Below are 16,652 nucleotides of genomic sequence, written 5' to 3' on the forward strand. Positions count from 1 at the left end.
CACGCCTCTCCTACCCACAGTAGACATCATTAATCAATCATGGAACTTCCTGCTGAACCTAAAAGCAGCCTCAGAATCCTCCTCAACACAGAGCCCAGGCAGCTGCTACCAATCAATATGAGCTGGCATTACAGACAAGGCTTATTTACCATCTGTGGTCCCTAATGTACAAGGAAGATTGACACTGGAAAAGACACAGGCTCTGCAGACAGAAAGCTTGGGTTTGAATCTTGCCCACTACACACCCTTATTAAAATGAGTAGGTTCCAACATATTGTATCAGCCATGCAGTGTGCCACTCACATGTCCCTCCAACAGAAAGCTGTGGATGACTCAGGATACAGCTTGTGGCTGAGGCCACGTGCTTCCTGGGCAGCCCCTGGTTGAGCACACTGTGTACAAGGGTTGCCCCTTCTGCCTGATATGGGGCTCTTCTATAAACAGCCTCTGTGCCAGAGCCCCCCATCGGGCTGGCTGAGACTTCCTCAGTGCTCTAGCACAGGCTGAAGTTCTTTCTACCCAATCCTCCTTTCCTCCCCCTTTCCTTTCAGATGTCGAACCTGTGGCATGGTTTGAAGGCTCTTGACTCTCCCTGCTCCCTCTCCCCTTTATCCTCCTCACAAGCATCACCCCCAATGAATCTCTTGCACTTCTAACTCTGTCTCTGGCTTCTGTTTCTCAGAGGCTGCAACTAACACAACACTGAGCTGCGTAAGTCTGGGCTGGAAAGGAGTGGTTTGCTCCTCTTCTCTGATGGTGACAGTAGGGGGTGGCACAGAGATGATTGTGAGGGCTGGGGGCCAAGAGCGACTCAGATCAGGGAGGCTGAAGGGCACAGTAACATAACCCATGGCCTCCCCTGGATGAAATTGGCCTTACCCATCAAGGACTCTTGATTGTAAATGACAGAAGTTCAACTCAACCTAGCTTAAATAAAAAAGGGATTTAGGGTCTTAAAAGTGAGAACTGGTGCCAGAGGTCTGTCATCATTCTTCTGGTGGTTTTTTCCCTGTGGCCAAGGAAGAAGGCCTCCAGGAACTCCAGGCTTACTCAGGTCCTAGTACAATGACAACAAGTTTTTTCCCCTACATCTATATACGAATTCTAGGGAAGATCCTGATTGGCCTTGCTTGGGTCACATGTCTGTTCCTGAACCAATCACTATGGTCAGGGTAACAAGGATAATCTGATTGGCCAGAATAGATTTTGTGCCCACCCCTCAGGTGGGAACACATGGTGGTAGCTCTACCAGGACTGCATGGAGTGGGGAGAACTTCTCGAAGAAACCAGAAGGAGGGAGATGGAAATGCAGGTTAAGCCAACAAAAGCTTTGATGATCATTGCCCACTTCATAAATAGCAGGAAGAAAAAAGACAGAAAAGACATGGTTTTCTTCCTCAGTGACCTTCTCTTCTTACAGGGGAAAATATGATGTTTAAGTGAGCTCCCTGATACCAGGTCTTGGGTTGGGAGTGGAGGACGCCTGTGGACACACAGGTGCTTTAGACACTGTCCCAACTTCTCCTAGGATGCCCACAATCTGGTAGCAGGGACAGAGAAGGAAATCCATGAGAACAAAACCTCTCAGGGCCCATGAAACTTAAAACTTAACTTGTTTAACTGTCCTAATTTACAGCAGGGAGATCCACCCAGAGAGGAGTGACTCACGCAGTGTCACACTGCCCAGCCAGGACTACTATCTTTCTTACTTGGTCAGCTCTTAAAACTGCTTCATGGAAGAGGAGCCCATGATATATATGTAAGGGCCCTGAGTTCAAGTCCCTAGCTACCCACTACCTCCCTGGGGGATCATGGGGGTTTGCCTAAATTCTCTGAACCTCGGTTTTCTTGGCTGTACAATGGAACCAGTAGCCTCTGCTTTGGCTCCCTCCCTTGCCTGTTGTGAGGCAATAGCCACAAGCACTTTTCATGTCCTGCATGGGATAGTGGTTCCTGAGATGCACTGATTGATTGCCCACTCTATTCCAGGGACAGCGTGTGTACTGGGAGCTGGAGTAGCAGGGTGAACATAACAGAGGGTCCCTGCCCTCGTGTAGCACACAGCGTGGTAAGAGATCAAATCTTAATAATGAACACTTCATACAAATGGGGGTATGGTTGTTAAAGGGAAAAAAAGAGTACATATCCAAGGAACCCAGTAGATTCTAGGGATCTGGGAGAGGTGCCATGAAGGCTTAAGCTGAGATCTGACAAGAGAGGAAGCATTAACTAGTGAAAGAAGGCAGGGGAGAGCATTACAGTCAGAGGGAACAGCACACGCAGAAGTCCTATGGCAGGAGAGCGGGTTGAAGGCACAAAAGAGGCAGAGTGAGAGGGACAGGGACACGAGAAGTGGGAGAGGTGGGCAGGGTTCTGCAGATCACAGAGAGTTCGAATTGTCTCCTTAGAGCCCTGAAAAGCCATGGAGGGAATTAAGGAGGGAGTAATGTGATCCGCTTTTTTTAAAATCAAGATTCCTCTAGCTGCTGGGTAGAGAACACAGTAGAAGGAAGGCAGGGGCTGAAGGGAGACCCACCAGCAAGGGGGCTATGGAGGGCTGGAGAAGTGTCTGGCTTCAAGGGCAGTGGAAACTAGGAGCCAAGGCCCCAGGGGAACTTGGGGCTGGAGACCCCAAGGCAGGGGGCACTGAGGGCCATCCTGCTTCCCTCAGTCCATCCATTAGCCCCCCACCCACCGTCTCTTTTTCTCCTAGTCCAGCCCTTGCTTGTTATTGTAGGATTGACTCCATGGATGACTCATCCAGGAGTTGGCTTTCTCGTTCCAGCCATGTCCCCGTCCCTGGCCACTTGGAGCTCCTCAGGGCCTGCAGACCTCGCCCCTCACAATCTGGGGAGGCAGCCAAGAGCCCCCCAGCTGAGGGGAGGTCCAAGGCCTCCCAGGACCACCTCCTCTGGGAAGGCCTGCCTGGTGGCCCCAGACAATCTTCCCCGCTCTTCTCAGCAGCACCTGTCTTTTCATTCATCCCTCAGGAGCTCACTTTCTGGTAAAGGAAGCAGGAAAGTGCTGAAATGGAGCTGTGGACACAAATATGCTAGGATCCTAGAGGAGGGAACCAGTAACACCCCCTAGAGGTGGGGTCCAAGGAGTTTTCCCAGAGGAGGGACACTGGCACTGGGGTTGTGAAGGAAGAATAGAAGTTCACTGTGGGGAGAAACAGGGTGTGCAGGGGCTGATGGCAGGTAGTATCTGAATGTGTGAAAGTGGCCCCGTGCATTCAAATGTTTGTGATGAATAAATGAATGTTTGGGAAGAACATTGAGAAAATTCAATGTGGCTGCAAACTGGTGGCATATGAGCCAAACCAGGCAAACAGAAGGTTTAAAAAAAACCAAATCAAATCAGTTGTCAGTGTCTAAAAATAAGGAGGCTTTACATAAACTTCTGAAGCTGGGCAGCAACCTCTCCCTTCGCTGAGGCACTTGGTAGGCAGCTCACCAGAGCCCTCATCTGGTTCACTTTACTTGTTCATGCTACTTCCTGGACCCTGCAGACTTCTGAGTTTGTACCCCTGATCCAGATAATATGCTTTTTTCAAGGTTCTGGACTATGAGTTGCTCACAAGGCCAGGCACACAACTGGTGCTCAATTAATGTTTGTTAGCTAGGTGGATGGATAGCATGGTGATTCTAAAACATGCCCACGAACTTCTTTCTTTTTTAAAAAAATTTATTTATTTATTTATTTATTTTTGGCTGCATTGGGTCTTCGTTGCTGTGCCCGGGCTTTCTCTAGTTGTGGCAAGCGGGGACTACTCTTCGTTGTTGTGCGTGGGCTTCTCATTGTGGTGGTTTCTCTTGTCGCGGAGCACGGGCTCTAGGCGTGCGGGCTTCAGCAGTTGTGGCACGTGGGCTCAGTAGTTGTGGCTCGCGGACTCTAGGGTGCAGGCACAGTAGTTGTGCATGGCCTTAGTTGCTCTGCAGCATGTGGGATCTTCCTGGACCAGGGCTCAAGCCTGTTTCCCCTGCATTGGCAGGCGGATTCTTAACCACTGAGCCACCAGGGAAGTCTCCACGAATTTCTTAACACTCCTCCTTTCACAAAGTGGAGCCCCCTTCAGTGTGGGCTGGATCTAGAGACTTACCTTGAAAGAACCAAATGTGGAGTAAGTGACGGTGTGTGACTTCTGAGATTAGGTCATAAAAGACATTGTGGCTTCCACCTTGCTGTCTCTTGGATCATTTGCTGTGGGGGAAGCCAGCCACCATGTTGTTGGGACACTCAAGAGGCTCTACAGAAACGCCCATGTGTCAAGGGACTGAGGACTTCTGTCAATAACCATGTTGCTCAACTTAGCAGCCATGCAAGCAAGCCATCTTGGAAGTGGACCTTCCAGCCCAACAAGCCTTTGGGTGGCTGCAGCCCCAGCTGACAACTTGATTGCAACCTCATGAGAGACCCTGAGCTAGAACTATGCAGTTAAGCTGCTTCCAAACTCCTGATCCACAGAAACTATGTAAAAAAATAAGTTTTTGTTCCAAATGCTGAGCTGGAGGTAATTTGTTGTGCATCTAACTAATACAGATGGATGAACAGATGAACGAATGAAGGGATAAATGGATGGATGGATGGATGGATGAGAGGATGGATGGATATAAGGTATGTAGGGAGGGAGGGAGATTCTATTCAGAAAGTGAGTAGAGGTGAGATCCGAACTAGAAAGCCAAAACAATTTCATAACACAGGAGTGCCATAGTCATCTCTAAGTTTTAGGCGTGTCACACAGGCAGCCAGGTAGGGGAGGATGGAGTGGAAGAGCCTTAAGTCTGAGAGGTAAGCAAGAGGCTGTGTCAATCATCCCGGGGAGACTGGGTGCCCTGTGTCTCCAGATCCAGCTTCCTCGGAAAGCAATCCCACCCCAGTCTTTTGCACCCTGAGGTCCTGGCGTCGTCATTCCTCAGCCCCAGCTGGCCCTCTGATTTGTGGAGGAGGTCAAGACTTCAGCATTTCTCAGAGGCCTAGTCACATGCTCTTCACTCAGAGTCTTCTTTGTGTGGAGGAAGCAGTTTCTCCCTTGCCTGGTGGGGGGCTGAGGGTAGGGTCAGTGGCCTTCAGGAACCAGAGAGGGGGAGTGAGGGGTTGCGATCCTCTGTGGAGACCCCACTGGCCCTGGGCGTGACGGGAGCCATGACCACCAGCCAAACGTGGGGTTAGGTCAACCCTGAAATCCAGTCTACTGGGGTTGTTTGAAATGGCCCAGCACTTCTGGGGAAATGTATATACGAATGGGACTGACACATATGAGAAGTTTAAATGCAAATCAGACTGCACTGAGATGCCATTTCTCATCCATCCAACTGGCAAATGTTCAAAAGCTTGACAACACGTGTTGATGAGCCTTTGAGCAAATAAGTACTCTCATATATCCTTGGTGGGAATTTGGTAACATCAGCAGAATGACATGCTGTACCCTCTGACCCAGGATTCTTACTTCTAGGATTTATTCTAAAGCTATAATTACACAAATATTTTTAAACTTACATACAAGATTATTCACTGAGGTATTATTTGTAATAGCAAAATGAATTTTGGTACCATACAACGAATGTTATGCAGACATAAAAGCTGGGAGGAAGATCTCTATGAACCTGTAGGGAGTGATTTAAAACATACATTGTTAAACCAAAAGATAAAATAAAAGCAAGTGTAAAGGATTATGTATAGTATGCTACATTTCATGTAAGAAAAAAAAATTTAATTATATATTTCCGCATGTATTTATTTATTTGATCATGCAAAAGAAACCCAGGAAGGATAAATCAGAAACTTATTATTGGGTTGGCCAAAAAGTTCATTTGGGTTTTTTGGAAAAAGCCAAACAAACTTTTTGGCCAACCCCAAACAGTTACTCATAAGGAGTTTGTGGTAATGCAGTAGAGAATAAAGAGATGGGAGTGAGACTTCTCTGAATATATTTTTATACAGTTTTGATATTTTAACCATGTAAACATTTTACATTTTCAAAAATTAAATGAGAAGATGAAAACCTAGACCCTAAGCTTGAAAACAAAGAGAAAAAAATGAGCTTAATTGTATGTCAAATTCATAATATAAGGGCTTCCCTGGTGGCGCAGTGGTTGAGAGTCCGCCTGCCGATGCAGGGGACACGGGTTCGTGCCCCGGTCCGGAAAGATCCCACATGCCGTGGAGTGGCTGGGCCCGTGAGCCATTGCCGCTGGTCCTGCACATCCGGAGCCTGTGCTCCGCAACGGGAGGGGCCACAAAAGTGAGAGGCCCGCGTACCGCTAAAAAAAAAAAAAAAAAAAATTAATAAAATAACCAAAAAAAAAAAAAAAATAATTAATGGCGCAGTGGTTGAGAGTCCGCCTGCCGATGCAGGGGACACGGGTTCGTGCCCCGGTCCGGAAAGATCCCACATGCCGTGGAGTGGCTGGGCCCGTGAGCCATTGCCGCTGGTCCTGCACATCCGGAGCCTGTGCTCCGCAACGGGAGGGGCCACAAAAGTGAGAGGCCCGCGTACCGCTAAAAAAAAAAAAAAAAAAAAAAATTAATAATATAACCACACAAATAAAACAATTAATTTAAGTAAGTTTGGCCACAGAACTCTTATCCCTAGATTCTTAGTGGGATATATTCTAAGAACAAAGAGAACTACAAAGAAACTTTAATTAGCAGTACTTGGCAAAGGTATTGGTGTTATAATTCTGAAACCACTATCTCTGTTGTCTGATAGAAGAAATGAGTAAATATATTGATGATTTGGTAACCTGGGTTCTCACTATGGGAAATGAAAGTTTAAAATATGGAACAGAGGAAGGGTCTGTGGCTATGAGTTTTATTTGGAGACACCGGTGTGAGCTCCTGCTTTACACACACACACATATTCTCTAGCTCTGCCCACTGAGAGGGCCAGGGAACACTGCCATAGCAATTAGCATACCCAGTGCTCAGATCTTGGCTCCTAAATACCATTCCCCACTAAAGGAGACCCACATTCTTAGAGAAATGGCTGATTCCAGGATTGTGCAGGGAAGGTGTGAGGTGAACCTGAAATGTCTTGTGTCGGGAAGCAAGAAAGTCTTCAAAGAATGGTGAAACCAAGTGAAAGGAGCCAGCTTAAAAGGACTTCCATCAGCCAAAGTTCAGACAATTTGATCATCAGAAGAAGAATGGTGTGGGTTTCTCACTATTGGAGTGAGAAGTTACAGACAAGCAAGGGACTAGACTGATCCATGTGGTAATGGATCAGAGCTGGAGACCATGTGAACTCATCATGCTTAGCTTAACGTAGATACAGATGTAGATAGATTGGTAGATTGATAGATACGTATAAAAATATGTATGGATATGTGTGTACACAGAAGTTAGCCTATACACACTTATTTCTTTGCTCCATCAGCTGAGAGGGCTTAGAAACAACAACACCCAGGTAGCAATGAGCCCACCTAGCATCCACAGCTTGGTTTCTAATACCATTCTCCAATAAAAGAACCAGGGCTCCTTGGAAAAGTGGCTTATTCTAAGACTGGGATAGGAATACACAAGATAAGCCTGGATCACCTTGCAGTGCCAGAAAGTAAGGAAGTGCTAAAAAACAAACAAAACCCGCAGTGATGGCAGCATGTCAAAGGGACACAGGAGGGCTTCCCTGGTGGCGCAGTGGGTGAGAGTCCGCCTGCCGATGCAGGGGACACGGGTTCATGCCCTGGTCCGGGAAGATCCCACATGCCGCGGAGCGGCTGGGCCCGTGAGCCATGGCCGCTGAGCCTGTGCGTCCGGAGCCTGCACTCCACAACGGGAGAGGCCACAACAGTGAGAGGTCCGCGTACTGCAAAAAAAAAAAAAAAAAAAAAAAAGGGACACAGGAACCAACTGAAAGAGCTTCTAATGACCAAAGCTGGGACAATTTGAGCAAGAAAATAAAGCATTATACTGATATAAATAAATGAGTGGATAAATAAGTGGGAGAAAATAGATAAATCTCCTTGCGGAAGAATTCCAAATAATTTATGTAGATACATCATCTTCAAGGAGATGGAGCATAACTTGTCACTCCTAAAGTACGGGCTGCACATAGTGACTTCCTTCCAAAGAGCACAGGATGGAAAGGAAAAAAAAGAGTAACTTTACATGGAGAAACCTGACAAACACTACCTCAGCCAGGTGATCAAGGTCAACAACAACAGTGATAAATCCTGTTGGTAGTAAATACTCTTCGTATGTGGGCAAGGTAAGGTAATCGAGGTACAAACTGCCTTAGACAGCCTCGATTCTGTTCCCACCTACCTTGCAAAAATACCCAGAGAGGGCAATAGTCTTCTCCAAGGACACACAGAGTGTCCATGGCAGATCAAGATTCAAACCCTCTACCCTGACCTCTAGCCCAGGAATCTACCCCCAAATTCCAGAGTGCTGGAAATGGGAGGCACACAACAGGCCTATTTACAATATTACCCAAGCTGCCACTATGGGGACACCCATTTCACAGAGAAGGTAAGTGGGGCTCGAGGGGCTGGTAGAATTTCTCCCGCATCACCTTGGAGTGGCAGACCTGCAAAAAAATAGGATGTGGGGCTTCGCAAGTTATGTATGCCCCCAACAGCCACAGCTTAGCCTGATTTACCTTCATCCCTGGAATTCTCAGCCCTAAAGTGTCTCCTTCACCAAATCTCTAGCTCTTTCCCCCTCTTTTCTCATGAGAGCGCCCCTTCCCCTTGTGGCCCCACTTCAAGGCTTTAGGGCCACCCAAGGACACCCCAGGCCTCTCGCTGGGGTGTAAAGGCCTGGGCAGTGCGAAAAAACTGGGCAGATGGTGCTATGGCAATGGCAACAGGGAGGGGGCCAGGGTCATCCTGCGGCCTCTTCCCACCAGCCAGCCAAGAACTTAGCTCCTAATGAAAGGGCTAAATTGTCCTGTGCAGCTGTGCTTGTTTTTTCCTCCTCTTTCAATCTGCAAGGCTGATAGGAGAGGGGGGAAGGTCACTTTCTTCCTGCCTGTGTTCTACCCCCCACCCCCCAGGGAATCCCCCAGGACTATTCTACAAGGGCTATCAAGTGCCACTTTCCCTTTCTGGTTTCTTGTCAAAGCAGAGCCTCAGGTCTGCAGAGTGAGAAGGGGGTCTCAGAAGCCACGGTGTCCAGCTGTCGCCACATCAGAATGACCCATGGGGTATCTTACACGTAGAAGTCCCTTCTCCGGAATTGGGACCTCCAGGGCTGGGACTGGAAATTGTATATTTTCATAAACACAGCGGGTTGGTGAGACACCTGGTTTCACAGATTGAGAAAAACTGAGGTCCACAGAGAGCTGTGGACTTGCTCGCAGTCACAGAGTAATTTTTATGGCTAGACCCAAGCCAACTCATTCATTCAGTCAGTCATAAAAGCATTCACGGGCTTCCCTGGTGGCGCAGTGGTTGAGAGTCCGCCTGCCGATGCAGGGGACGCGGGTTCGTGCCCCGGTCCGGGAAGATCCCACATGCCCCTGAGCGGCTGGGCCCGTGAGCCATGGCCGCTGAGCCTGCGCGTCCGAAGCCTGTGCTCCGCAATGGGAGAGGCCACAGCAGTGAGAGGCCCGCATACAGCAAAAAAAAAAAAAAGCATTCACTCAGCACTGACTCTACCAGACTATATGTTAAGGATTTACCAGAAAGAAGGTTTGCTAACAAGATGCTCACAATAAGCAAACAAGCAACAAACGGGTCCTTCAAAAGCACAATGATAAGTCTGACCATTGAGATGTTCAAGATACTGCAGGAGCCCAGGAAAGGGTACTTAACCAGGCAAAGGAGCAGTAATCAGGGAAGGCTGCCTGGAGGAGGTGATAACCCAAGCAGACTCTTCAAGGAATCCTATGAAATATCTATGTAGCGGAGGAAAGGCCCTCCAGGAAGGTGCATCAGCATGAGTAAAGGCTTGGAGGTGATAAACAGCATGTTGTGCTTGGGCAGCCAAAAGCAGTTCAGTGTTGCTGAAGCCCAAAATCTGAGGGAGGAAGAAGTAGAATTTCACTCACTGATTCTATCTATTGAGTGCTTGCTATATGCTGGACCTTTTTCAGGCACTGGGTTTGGGCACAGTGAACAAAGTGGACAAAATCTTTGCCCTCGTGGGACTTACATTCTAGTGGGAAGGAGAGAAAAACACAAACTGGTAAGCAAACAAGCAAATAACATGCATGAGGTGATAAGTGCTGAGGAGGAATATAAAGTAGGGTAAGAGGCTGGGGTTTCCTGTTTCATGAGGGGCAGACAGGAAGGCCTCCTGGAGAAAATGGCCATTAGTGGAGACTTAAAGGAAACAAGGCAGTGAGTCATAAAGTATCTGAGTGGAATGTGTTCTAAGAAGAGGGAGTAGCAAGTGCAAATGTCCTGAGGCAGGAGTGAGATGGAGAAATGTTGGTGGGCGTCAATTCAAGGAGGAACTTATGCAACATGTTAAGAATTTTGTTTTTCTTCATTATGGAAAGTATAAGTCAGCAAAAGATTTAAGCAGAGGAGGGGACAAAGTCAAATGTGGACTTTAAAGGTCCTTCTGACTGTCATTTAGAGAATGGAGCAGATGGCAGCAGGAAGACCAGTGAGGAGGCTGCTATGGCTGTTGAGGTGGGAGGAGATGGTGGCCTGGACTGAGAGGGTTGATGAGGAAGAGAAAAGAAATGCTAAACTAGCTCTCCAAGAAGCAAAATACACAAGGCTGAATTGGTTGCTATTGTAGGGAGAGAAGGAGGTGTCCAGGATGGCATCAGGTTATAGGTGGGAAGCATGACCATCTCTTAGTTGGAGGCATACTTGGACCTGGACGAGCAGGACTGGGGAAAAAGATACATTTAATTCTTAACTCCTGAGCCTGGGGTTCCTGTGGGATGCCCCTGTCCAGAGGGAGGATATGATGTAGGGCTCTAGAGGGATCTGAGACAGAGATGGGGGTTGGGGAGTTGATGGCATAATGAGGGGCTGGGGAGAGGCTGGACAGATGGGTCATTTGAGATGGTTCATGAATGTTGAATGGGAAGGAAAGGGGGCCCAGAACAGAACCCCAGGAAGCCCCAGCATTTAAGGGGTGGAACAGACACCCACAAGGGAGTAAGAACCAGGGAGCTGGGACCCAAGGAAGTGAGGAGAGAGTCTTTTGGGTGAAACCAGGGGATGCTTCAACGGGAGAAAGACAAGCTGTGTTAAGGGCTCTCAGAGACACATTCAATCAGGGACTAAAATATGCCCATGGGATCTTTGTCAGGCATTAAACAGAATGGCGCTGCTCTCAATGGGCTGATGTGGAGCTGTCGTCAAGACTGTATTCGTTATCGACTTCTGGGTAACAAATGACTGACAGTTCAGCAGCTTAAAGCAACAGTGAACATTTATTGTGTCTCACAGTTGCTGCGGATCAGGAATTTGGGAAGGTTTAGCTGCCCTGTTCTGGCTCAGTCTCTCACGAGATTGCAGTCAAGATGGCGGCCAGGGCTACAGTTATCTGAAGGCTCGACTGGGGCTGACAGACCTGCTTCCAAGATGGCGCACTTACATGGCTGATGATTTGGTGCTGCCTACTGTCAGGAGGCCTCCGTTCCTCACCCAGCGGGCCTCTCCACGGGGCTGCTTGAGCAGCCTCACAACGTGGCGACTGGCCTCCTCCCCCAGCAAGTGATCCAAGAGAGCACGTGGAAGCCACAATATCTTATGACCTCACCTCTCACACACTGTTATTTCCACAATATCCTATTGTAGTCAGTCCTATTCAGTGTGGGAGGGGACTCTACGTAAAGGCAGGGGTCACTGGGGGTCATCTTCGGGGCTGGCTTCACAAGATGAAGACAGTAAGACCATCAGGTGCCCAGCAGCATGTTTGGTACACGATGATTTGTGGAAGTCTTTCAAAGGCCACCCATCTACATGAGCATGTGATGCTTATTTCATAGGATATTTCTGGGCAGATATGCCTTTCACTGTTTAATCCCTTTGTATATTTTACATGTTTCCCGTATTCTAATAAATACATTTTAAACAATAATTATCAGGTGACTGGAAGAAGTGTCCATTGAGTTTGGAAAGGAGTTCTTTCATTCCTTCAAACAACAGACGCTTGTATTGAGTTCCTACTGTGTGCCAGGCATTGTTCTTGGCATCGGAAACAGTGAAGTGAGCAAAACAAAGTTCTTGCTGTTGTCAGCTGATTCGTTTGCTAGGGCCACCATAACAAAATACTACAGACTGCAGAGCTAAAAAAACAGAAATTTATTTTCTCACAGCTCTGAAAAATCAAGGCGTCAGCAAGGTTGGTTCCTCCCAAGGGCTCTGAGAGAAGAATCCATTCCAGGCCTCTCTCCCTGGTTTATGAATGGCCATCTTCATGTTCCAAAGCCTTCTCCCTGTGTTTATGTGTGTCCAGATTTCCCCCTTTTTATAAGGGCACCCATCATATTGGATTAGGGCCCCCTCTCATGATTTTATTTTAACGTGATTACCTCTCTAAAGACTGTATCGCCAAATAAGGCCACATTGCGAGGTACTGGGAGACAGAACTCCAACGTATGAATTTGGAGGGAACACAGTTCAGCTCATAGCATCACCTTATGATCTAGTGAGAGAGACAGATGATAAGCCAATAAGTATATGATTCCTCAGGAGGTGAGGGGTGTAATGGAGAGAGAGACAGCAGCACTAGGGATGAGTAGGCCAAAGGAAAGCTGTGGCTCTTATCTGTGGGATAGAAGGTTCCAGGGGCTGGGTGGGGAGGGGTGGCCTGAGGGCAGGAAGTGGGAGTCTGGGCCAAGGAGACAAATGGGGCTTTGTGGAGGTTTGGCTGAGGAGAAGGTGGAGGATGATAGCTGGAGGGAGGACTGGGATCAAAGGGAAGTTTCATCTAATTTTACGAGGAAGAATTTCATGAGCTGAGAAGACTCAAAAACATTCAGGAGGGCTTCCCTGGTGGCGCAGTGGTTGAGAGTCCGCCTGCCGATGCAGGGGACGCGGGTACGTGCCCCGGTCCGGGAAGATCCCACATGTCGTGGAGCGGCTGGGCTCGTGAGCCATGGCCGCTGAGCCTGCGTGTCCGGAGCCTGTGCTCCGCGACGGGGAAGGCCACAGCAGTGAGAGGCCCGCATACCGCCAAAAAAAAAATTCAGGAAAGTGGGACAAGACCCCAGGTAGAGAGCTGGGCCTCTTCTGGGAGCTATGAGGAAGTGAGGGAGGGAGTGAAGAGGCGGAGATACCAGCATGAGTGTCAGGGAGGGGAGGGAGGGAGCTGAAGCAGGAGACTTGCTGATGGAGCTGCAGGCTGAGGGCTTGGCTGAGGGACACAGGAAGCTTGAGGGTGGTGGCTCCCCAGCCCTCTCTGCCCACAGGCCTCCCTCCCAATCCCCCACCAGCCCCAGCAGCCTCTGTCCTTCCCATTTCCTCCCTGTCTCCCCCAGGACCCTCCTATGACACGGCTGTGGGACACTCCCTCCCCACCGCTGTCCACTCCATCAATGGATGCTGTGTTCTCTCTGACGTTCCCCCCACCATGTGTCCACCGTCACAGGGACCACATGGCCTGGGGTCAGTCAAGGCCATCTCCATCTGGCGGCGGGGAAGCTCTGCCTCCACATTATGACAATTCGGAAATTCTTAAGAAGCTGTGCGGGGCTTTCCTGGTGGCGCAGTGGTTGAGTATCTGCCTGCCGATGCAGGGGACACGGGTTTGAGCCCTGGTCTGGAAGGATCCCACATGCCGCGGAGCAACTAGGTCCGTGAGCCACAATTACTGAGCCTGCGCGACTGGAGCCTGTGCTCCGCAACAAGAGAGGCCACGATAGTGAGAGGCCCGCGCACCGCGATGAAGAGTGGCCCCCACTTGCCGCAACTGGAGAAAGCCCTCGCACAGAAACAAAGACCCAACACAGCCAAAAATAAATAAATAATAATTAAAAATGAATATCTGCTTATAAAGAAAAAAAGCTGTGCGGTGGTTTGTTTTGGGGTTTTTTTGTCTTCAATTTTTATGAGAAGCTGTGTTTTGTCTTTTCACATCCATTGGACTCTGCCCCACCTTTTGAAAACCCTCCAGTGATGCCCTGTTGCTCAGAGGACAGAATCCAAACACTTCAGAGTGGCCTCCAAGGAAGGCCCTGCATGGTTTGGCTTCTTCAGTATTTTTCTTTTTCCACATCGCGCATGTGGGATCTTAATTCCACGACCAGGGATCGAACCCGCGTCCCCTGAAATGGAAGTGCAGAGTCTTTTTTTTTTTATTTATTTATCTTAGGCTGTGTTGGGTTTTTGTTGCTGCGCGCGGGCTTTCTCTAGTTGCGGCGAGCGGGGGCTACTCTTTGTTGCAGTGCGCGGGCTTCTCATTGCGGTGGCTTCTCTTGTGGAGGACGGGCTCTAGGCGGGCGGGCTTCAGTAGTTGTGGTACGCGGGCTCTAGAGCGCAGGCTCAGTAGTTGTGGCGCACGGGCTTAGCTGCTCCGCAGCATATGGGATCTTCCCGGACCAGGGCTCGAACCTGTGCCCCCTGCATTGACAGGCAGATTCTTAACCACTGCGCCACCGGGGAATTCCCTGAAGTGCAGCGTCTTAACCACTGGACCACCACGAAAGTCCCTCTGTAGTACTTTTAAAAAACTTTTTCGTTTTGAAGTAATTTCAGGTTTACAGAAGACTTGCAAAGACAGTATAAAGAATTCCAACATACCCTTTGCCTAGGTTCCCCTAACGTTGCCATCCTACTTCACTATAGTACATTTATCAAAACTAAGAAATTAACGCTGGTGCAATGATGCGTTACTTTTATAATAAATAAAAATGCTTATGGATTTTTTCATTTTTATTGTGGAATATACCACAAATACAAAGGCATATATGTGCAGTTTGAAGAATAATGATAATGCCCTTGAACCCACCAGTCCATTTAAAAAGTAGGACCTTACTGTTACCTTGAAGATCTCTGTATGCCCCTCCCCAATCAAATCCCCCGGTCTCAATGATTGTACCCACAGATTTTAATTTATGGAGGTGACTGAGTGACGACTCAGAGAGGCTAACGTCACTGAAAAAAGAATTGATTGGGCTTCCCTGGTGGCGCAGTGGTTGAGAGTCCGCCTGCCAATGCAGGGGACATGGGTTCGTGTCCCGGTCCGGGAAAATCCCACATGCCGCCAAGCAGCTGAGCCCGGGAGCCATGGCCGCTGAGCCTGCGCGTCCAGAGCCTGTGCTCTGCAGCGGGAGAGGCCACAACTTTCCAAGGGAAGGGGGTTGCCCCAGGCCACTCAGCGTCACATGAGAAAGACACCTGGGTGATTAGGAGGCAGAAGCAAGGATGTAGGGAGCTTAAGTTCCTTTACAGGGGTTTCCATGGCTGTAGGGGTGGTCTCTAGTTGCATGGTTAGCTGGATGATTTAGGGCAGGGAAGTATTGATTTGGTGTGTGAGAGTTAGATAAAGTGGGTAGTAGTGGGTATGGACTCTGGATTTGTTGGTTTGCATGTAAAAAGCACACTCCTGGAGAAACCCTTTGCTATCTCTAAGAATTGGCTACCCTGCAGTGCCATCTCTCTTGGGCCAGCAAGATTTTCAAAATATCAAAACACCATAAGATAACAGAAAATAAAAATCACAATTAAGGGAGTTCCCTGGTGGTCTAGTGGTTAGGATTCTGGGCTTTCACAGCTGCGGCCCAGGTTCAATTCCCTGGTCGGGAACTGAGACCCCACAAGCCGCAAGCTGTGCCACGTGGCCAAAACAAAATGAAAACAAAACGATTAATATGCCCCCCTCCCTCCCTGCCCCTGCTGCCTCACCTCGGAAAACCCATTCCCTGTTTTTCGCTATAGTTTTACTCTTTATATATAATTTCCTAAACAAAATATTCTTTCGCTTTGTCTGTTTTCAAACTTTATATAAATGGAGTCATACTGAATACATTCCTCTGCGAGCTGCTTCCTCCCATTCCTCCCGAAACTTCTGCTTTTAAGATTCATTCATGTGAACACAAGCAGAAGACAGTTTCATTTGCCTTCACTGCTGTATAGTACTTCATTGTCTGCACGTTACAATGTATATTGTACAATGCAAATTACAATGTAAGTATGTTCTATTGTGGATGGATACTTGCATCTTCTCCAGGTTTTCGCGGTTGTTGTTTTTCTGTTGTGAACAACGTTTCTCTGAGTATCCCTGCAGATATCGCTGATATATAGATGTGCTTCTTTTGGGTAAACCTAGTAGTGGAAGGGCACGTACAAATACATTCACGTCAAAGCACAGCATCTTCAGTGTTACTGAGGATAACGGAAAACTGTTTTCCAAAGTTTACATGCCTGCCAGCTCTCTTCAGATCCTCATCGTCTCTTGGTGCCATCTGACTTTCAAAATTTTGCCAATCTAGTGGGTATGTAAGGATATCTGATTGGGTCTTAATCTCTACTTCTTTGATTGATAATCAGGTGTCAGTCCTGACTGTTGGCTTTTCTTTTTGTAATGGAGGTGGCTGACTTAAGCTTTGATTGCCGGGGCATCCACTTCCAAGAGGGCTATCTCAAATAAACACATTGCTGGCCACAGAACTAGGTAAAGAGCCTGGCCACCTGCCCCAACTGAGGCTCTTTTGTTTTAGAGATCTTGGTTGATTTCAGTAACTGACCTTTTGGGCTACTTGTTTTTGGTTGTTTCCTCTTCCTGTGCTTTAAATTCCC

This window comes from Neophocaena asiaeorientalis, unplaced genomic scaffold, assembly GCF_003031525.2.
Source record: "Neophocaena asiaeorientalis asiaeorientalis breed wild unplaced genomic scaffold, Neophocaena_asiaeorientalis_V1.1 scaffold82, whole genome shotgun sequence".
NCBI classification, from domain to species: domain Eukaryota; kingdom Metazoa; phylum Chordata; class Mammalia; order Artiodactyla; family Phocoenidae; genus Neophocaena; species Neophocaena asiaeorientalis.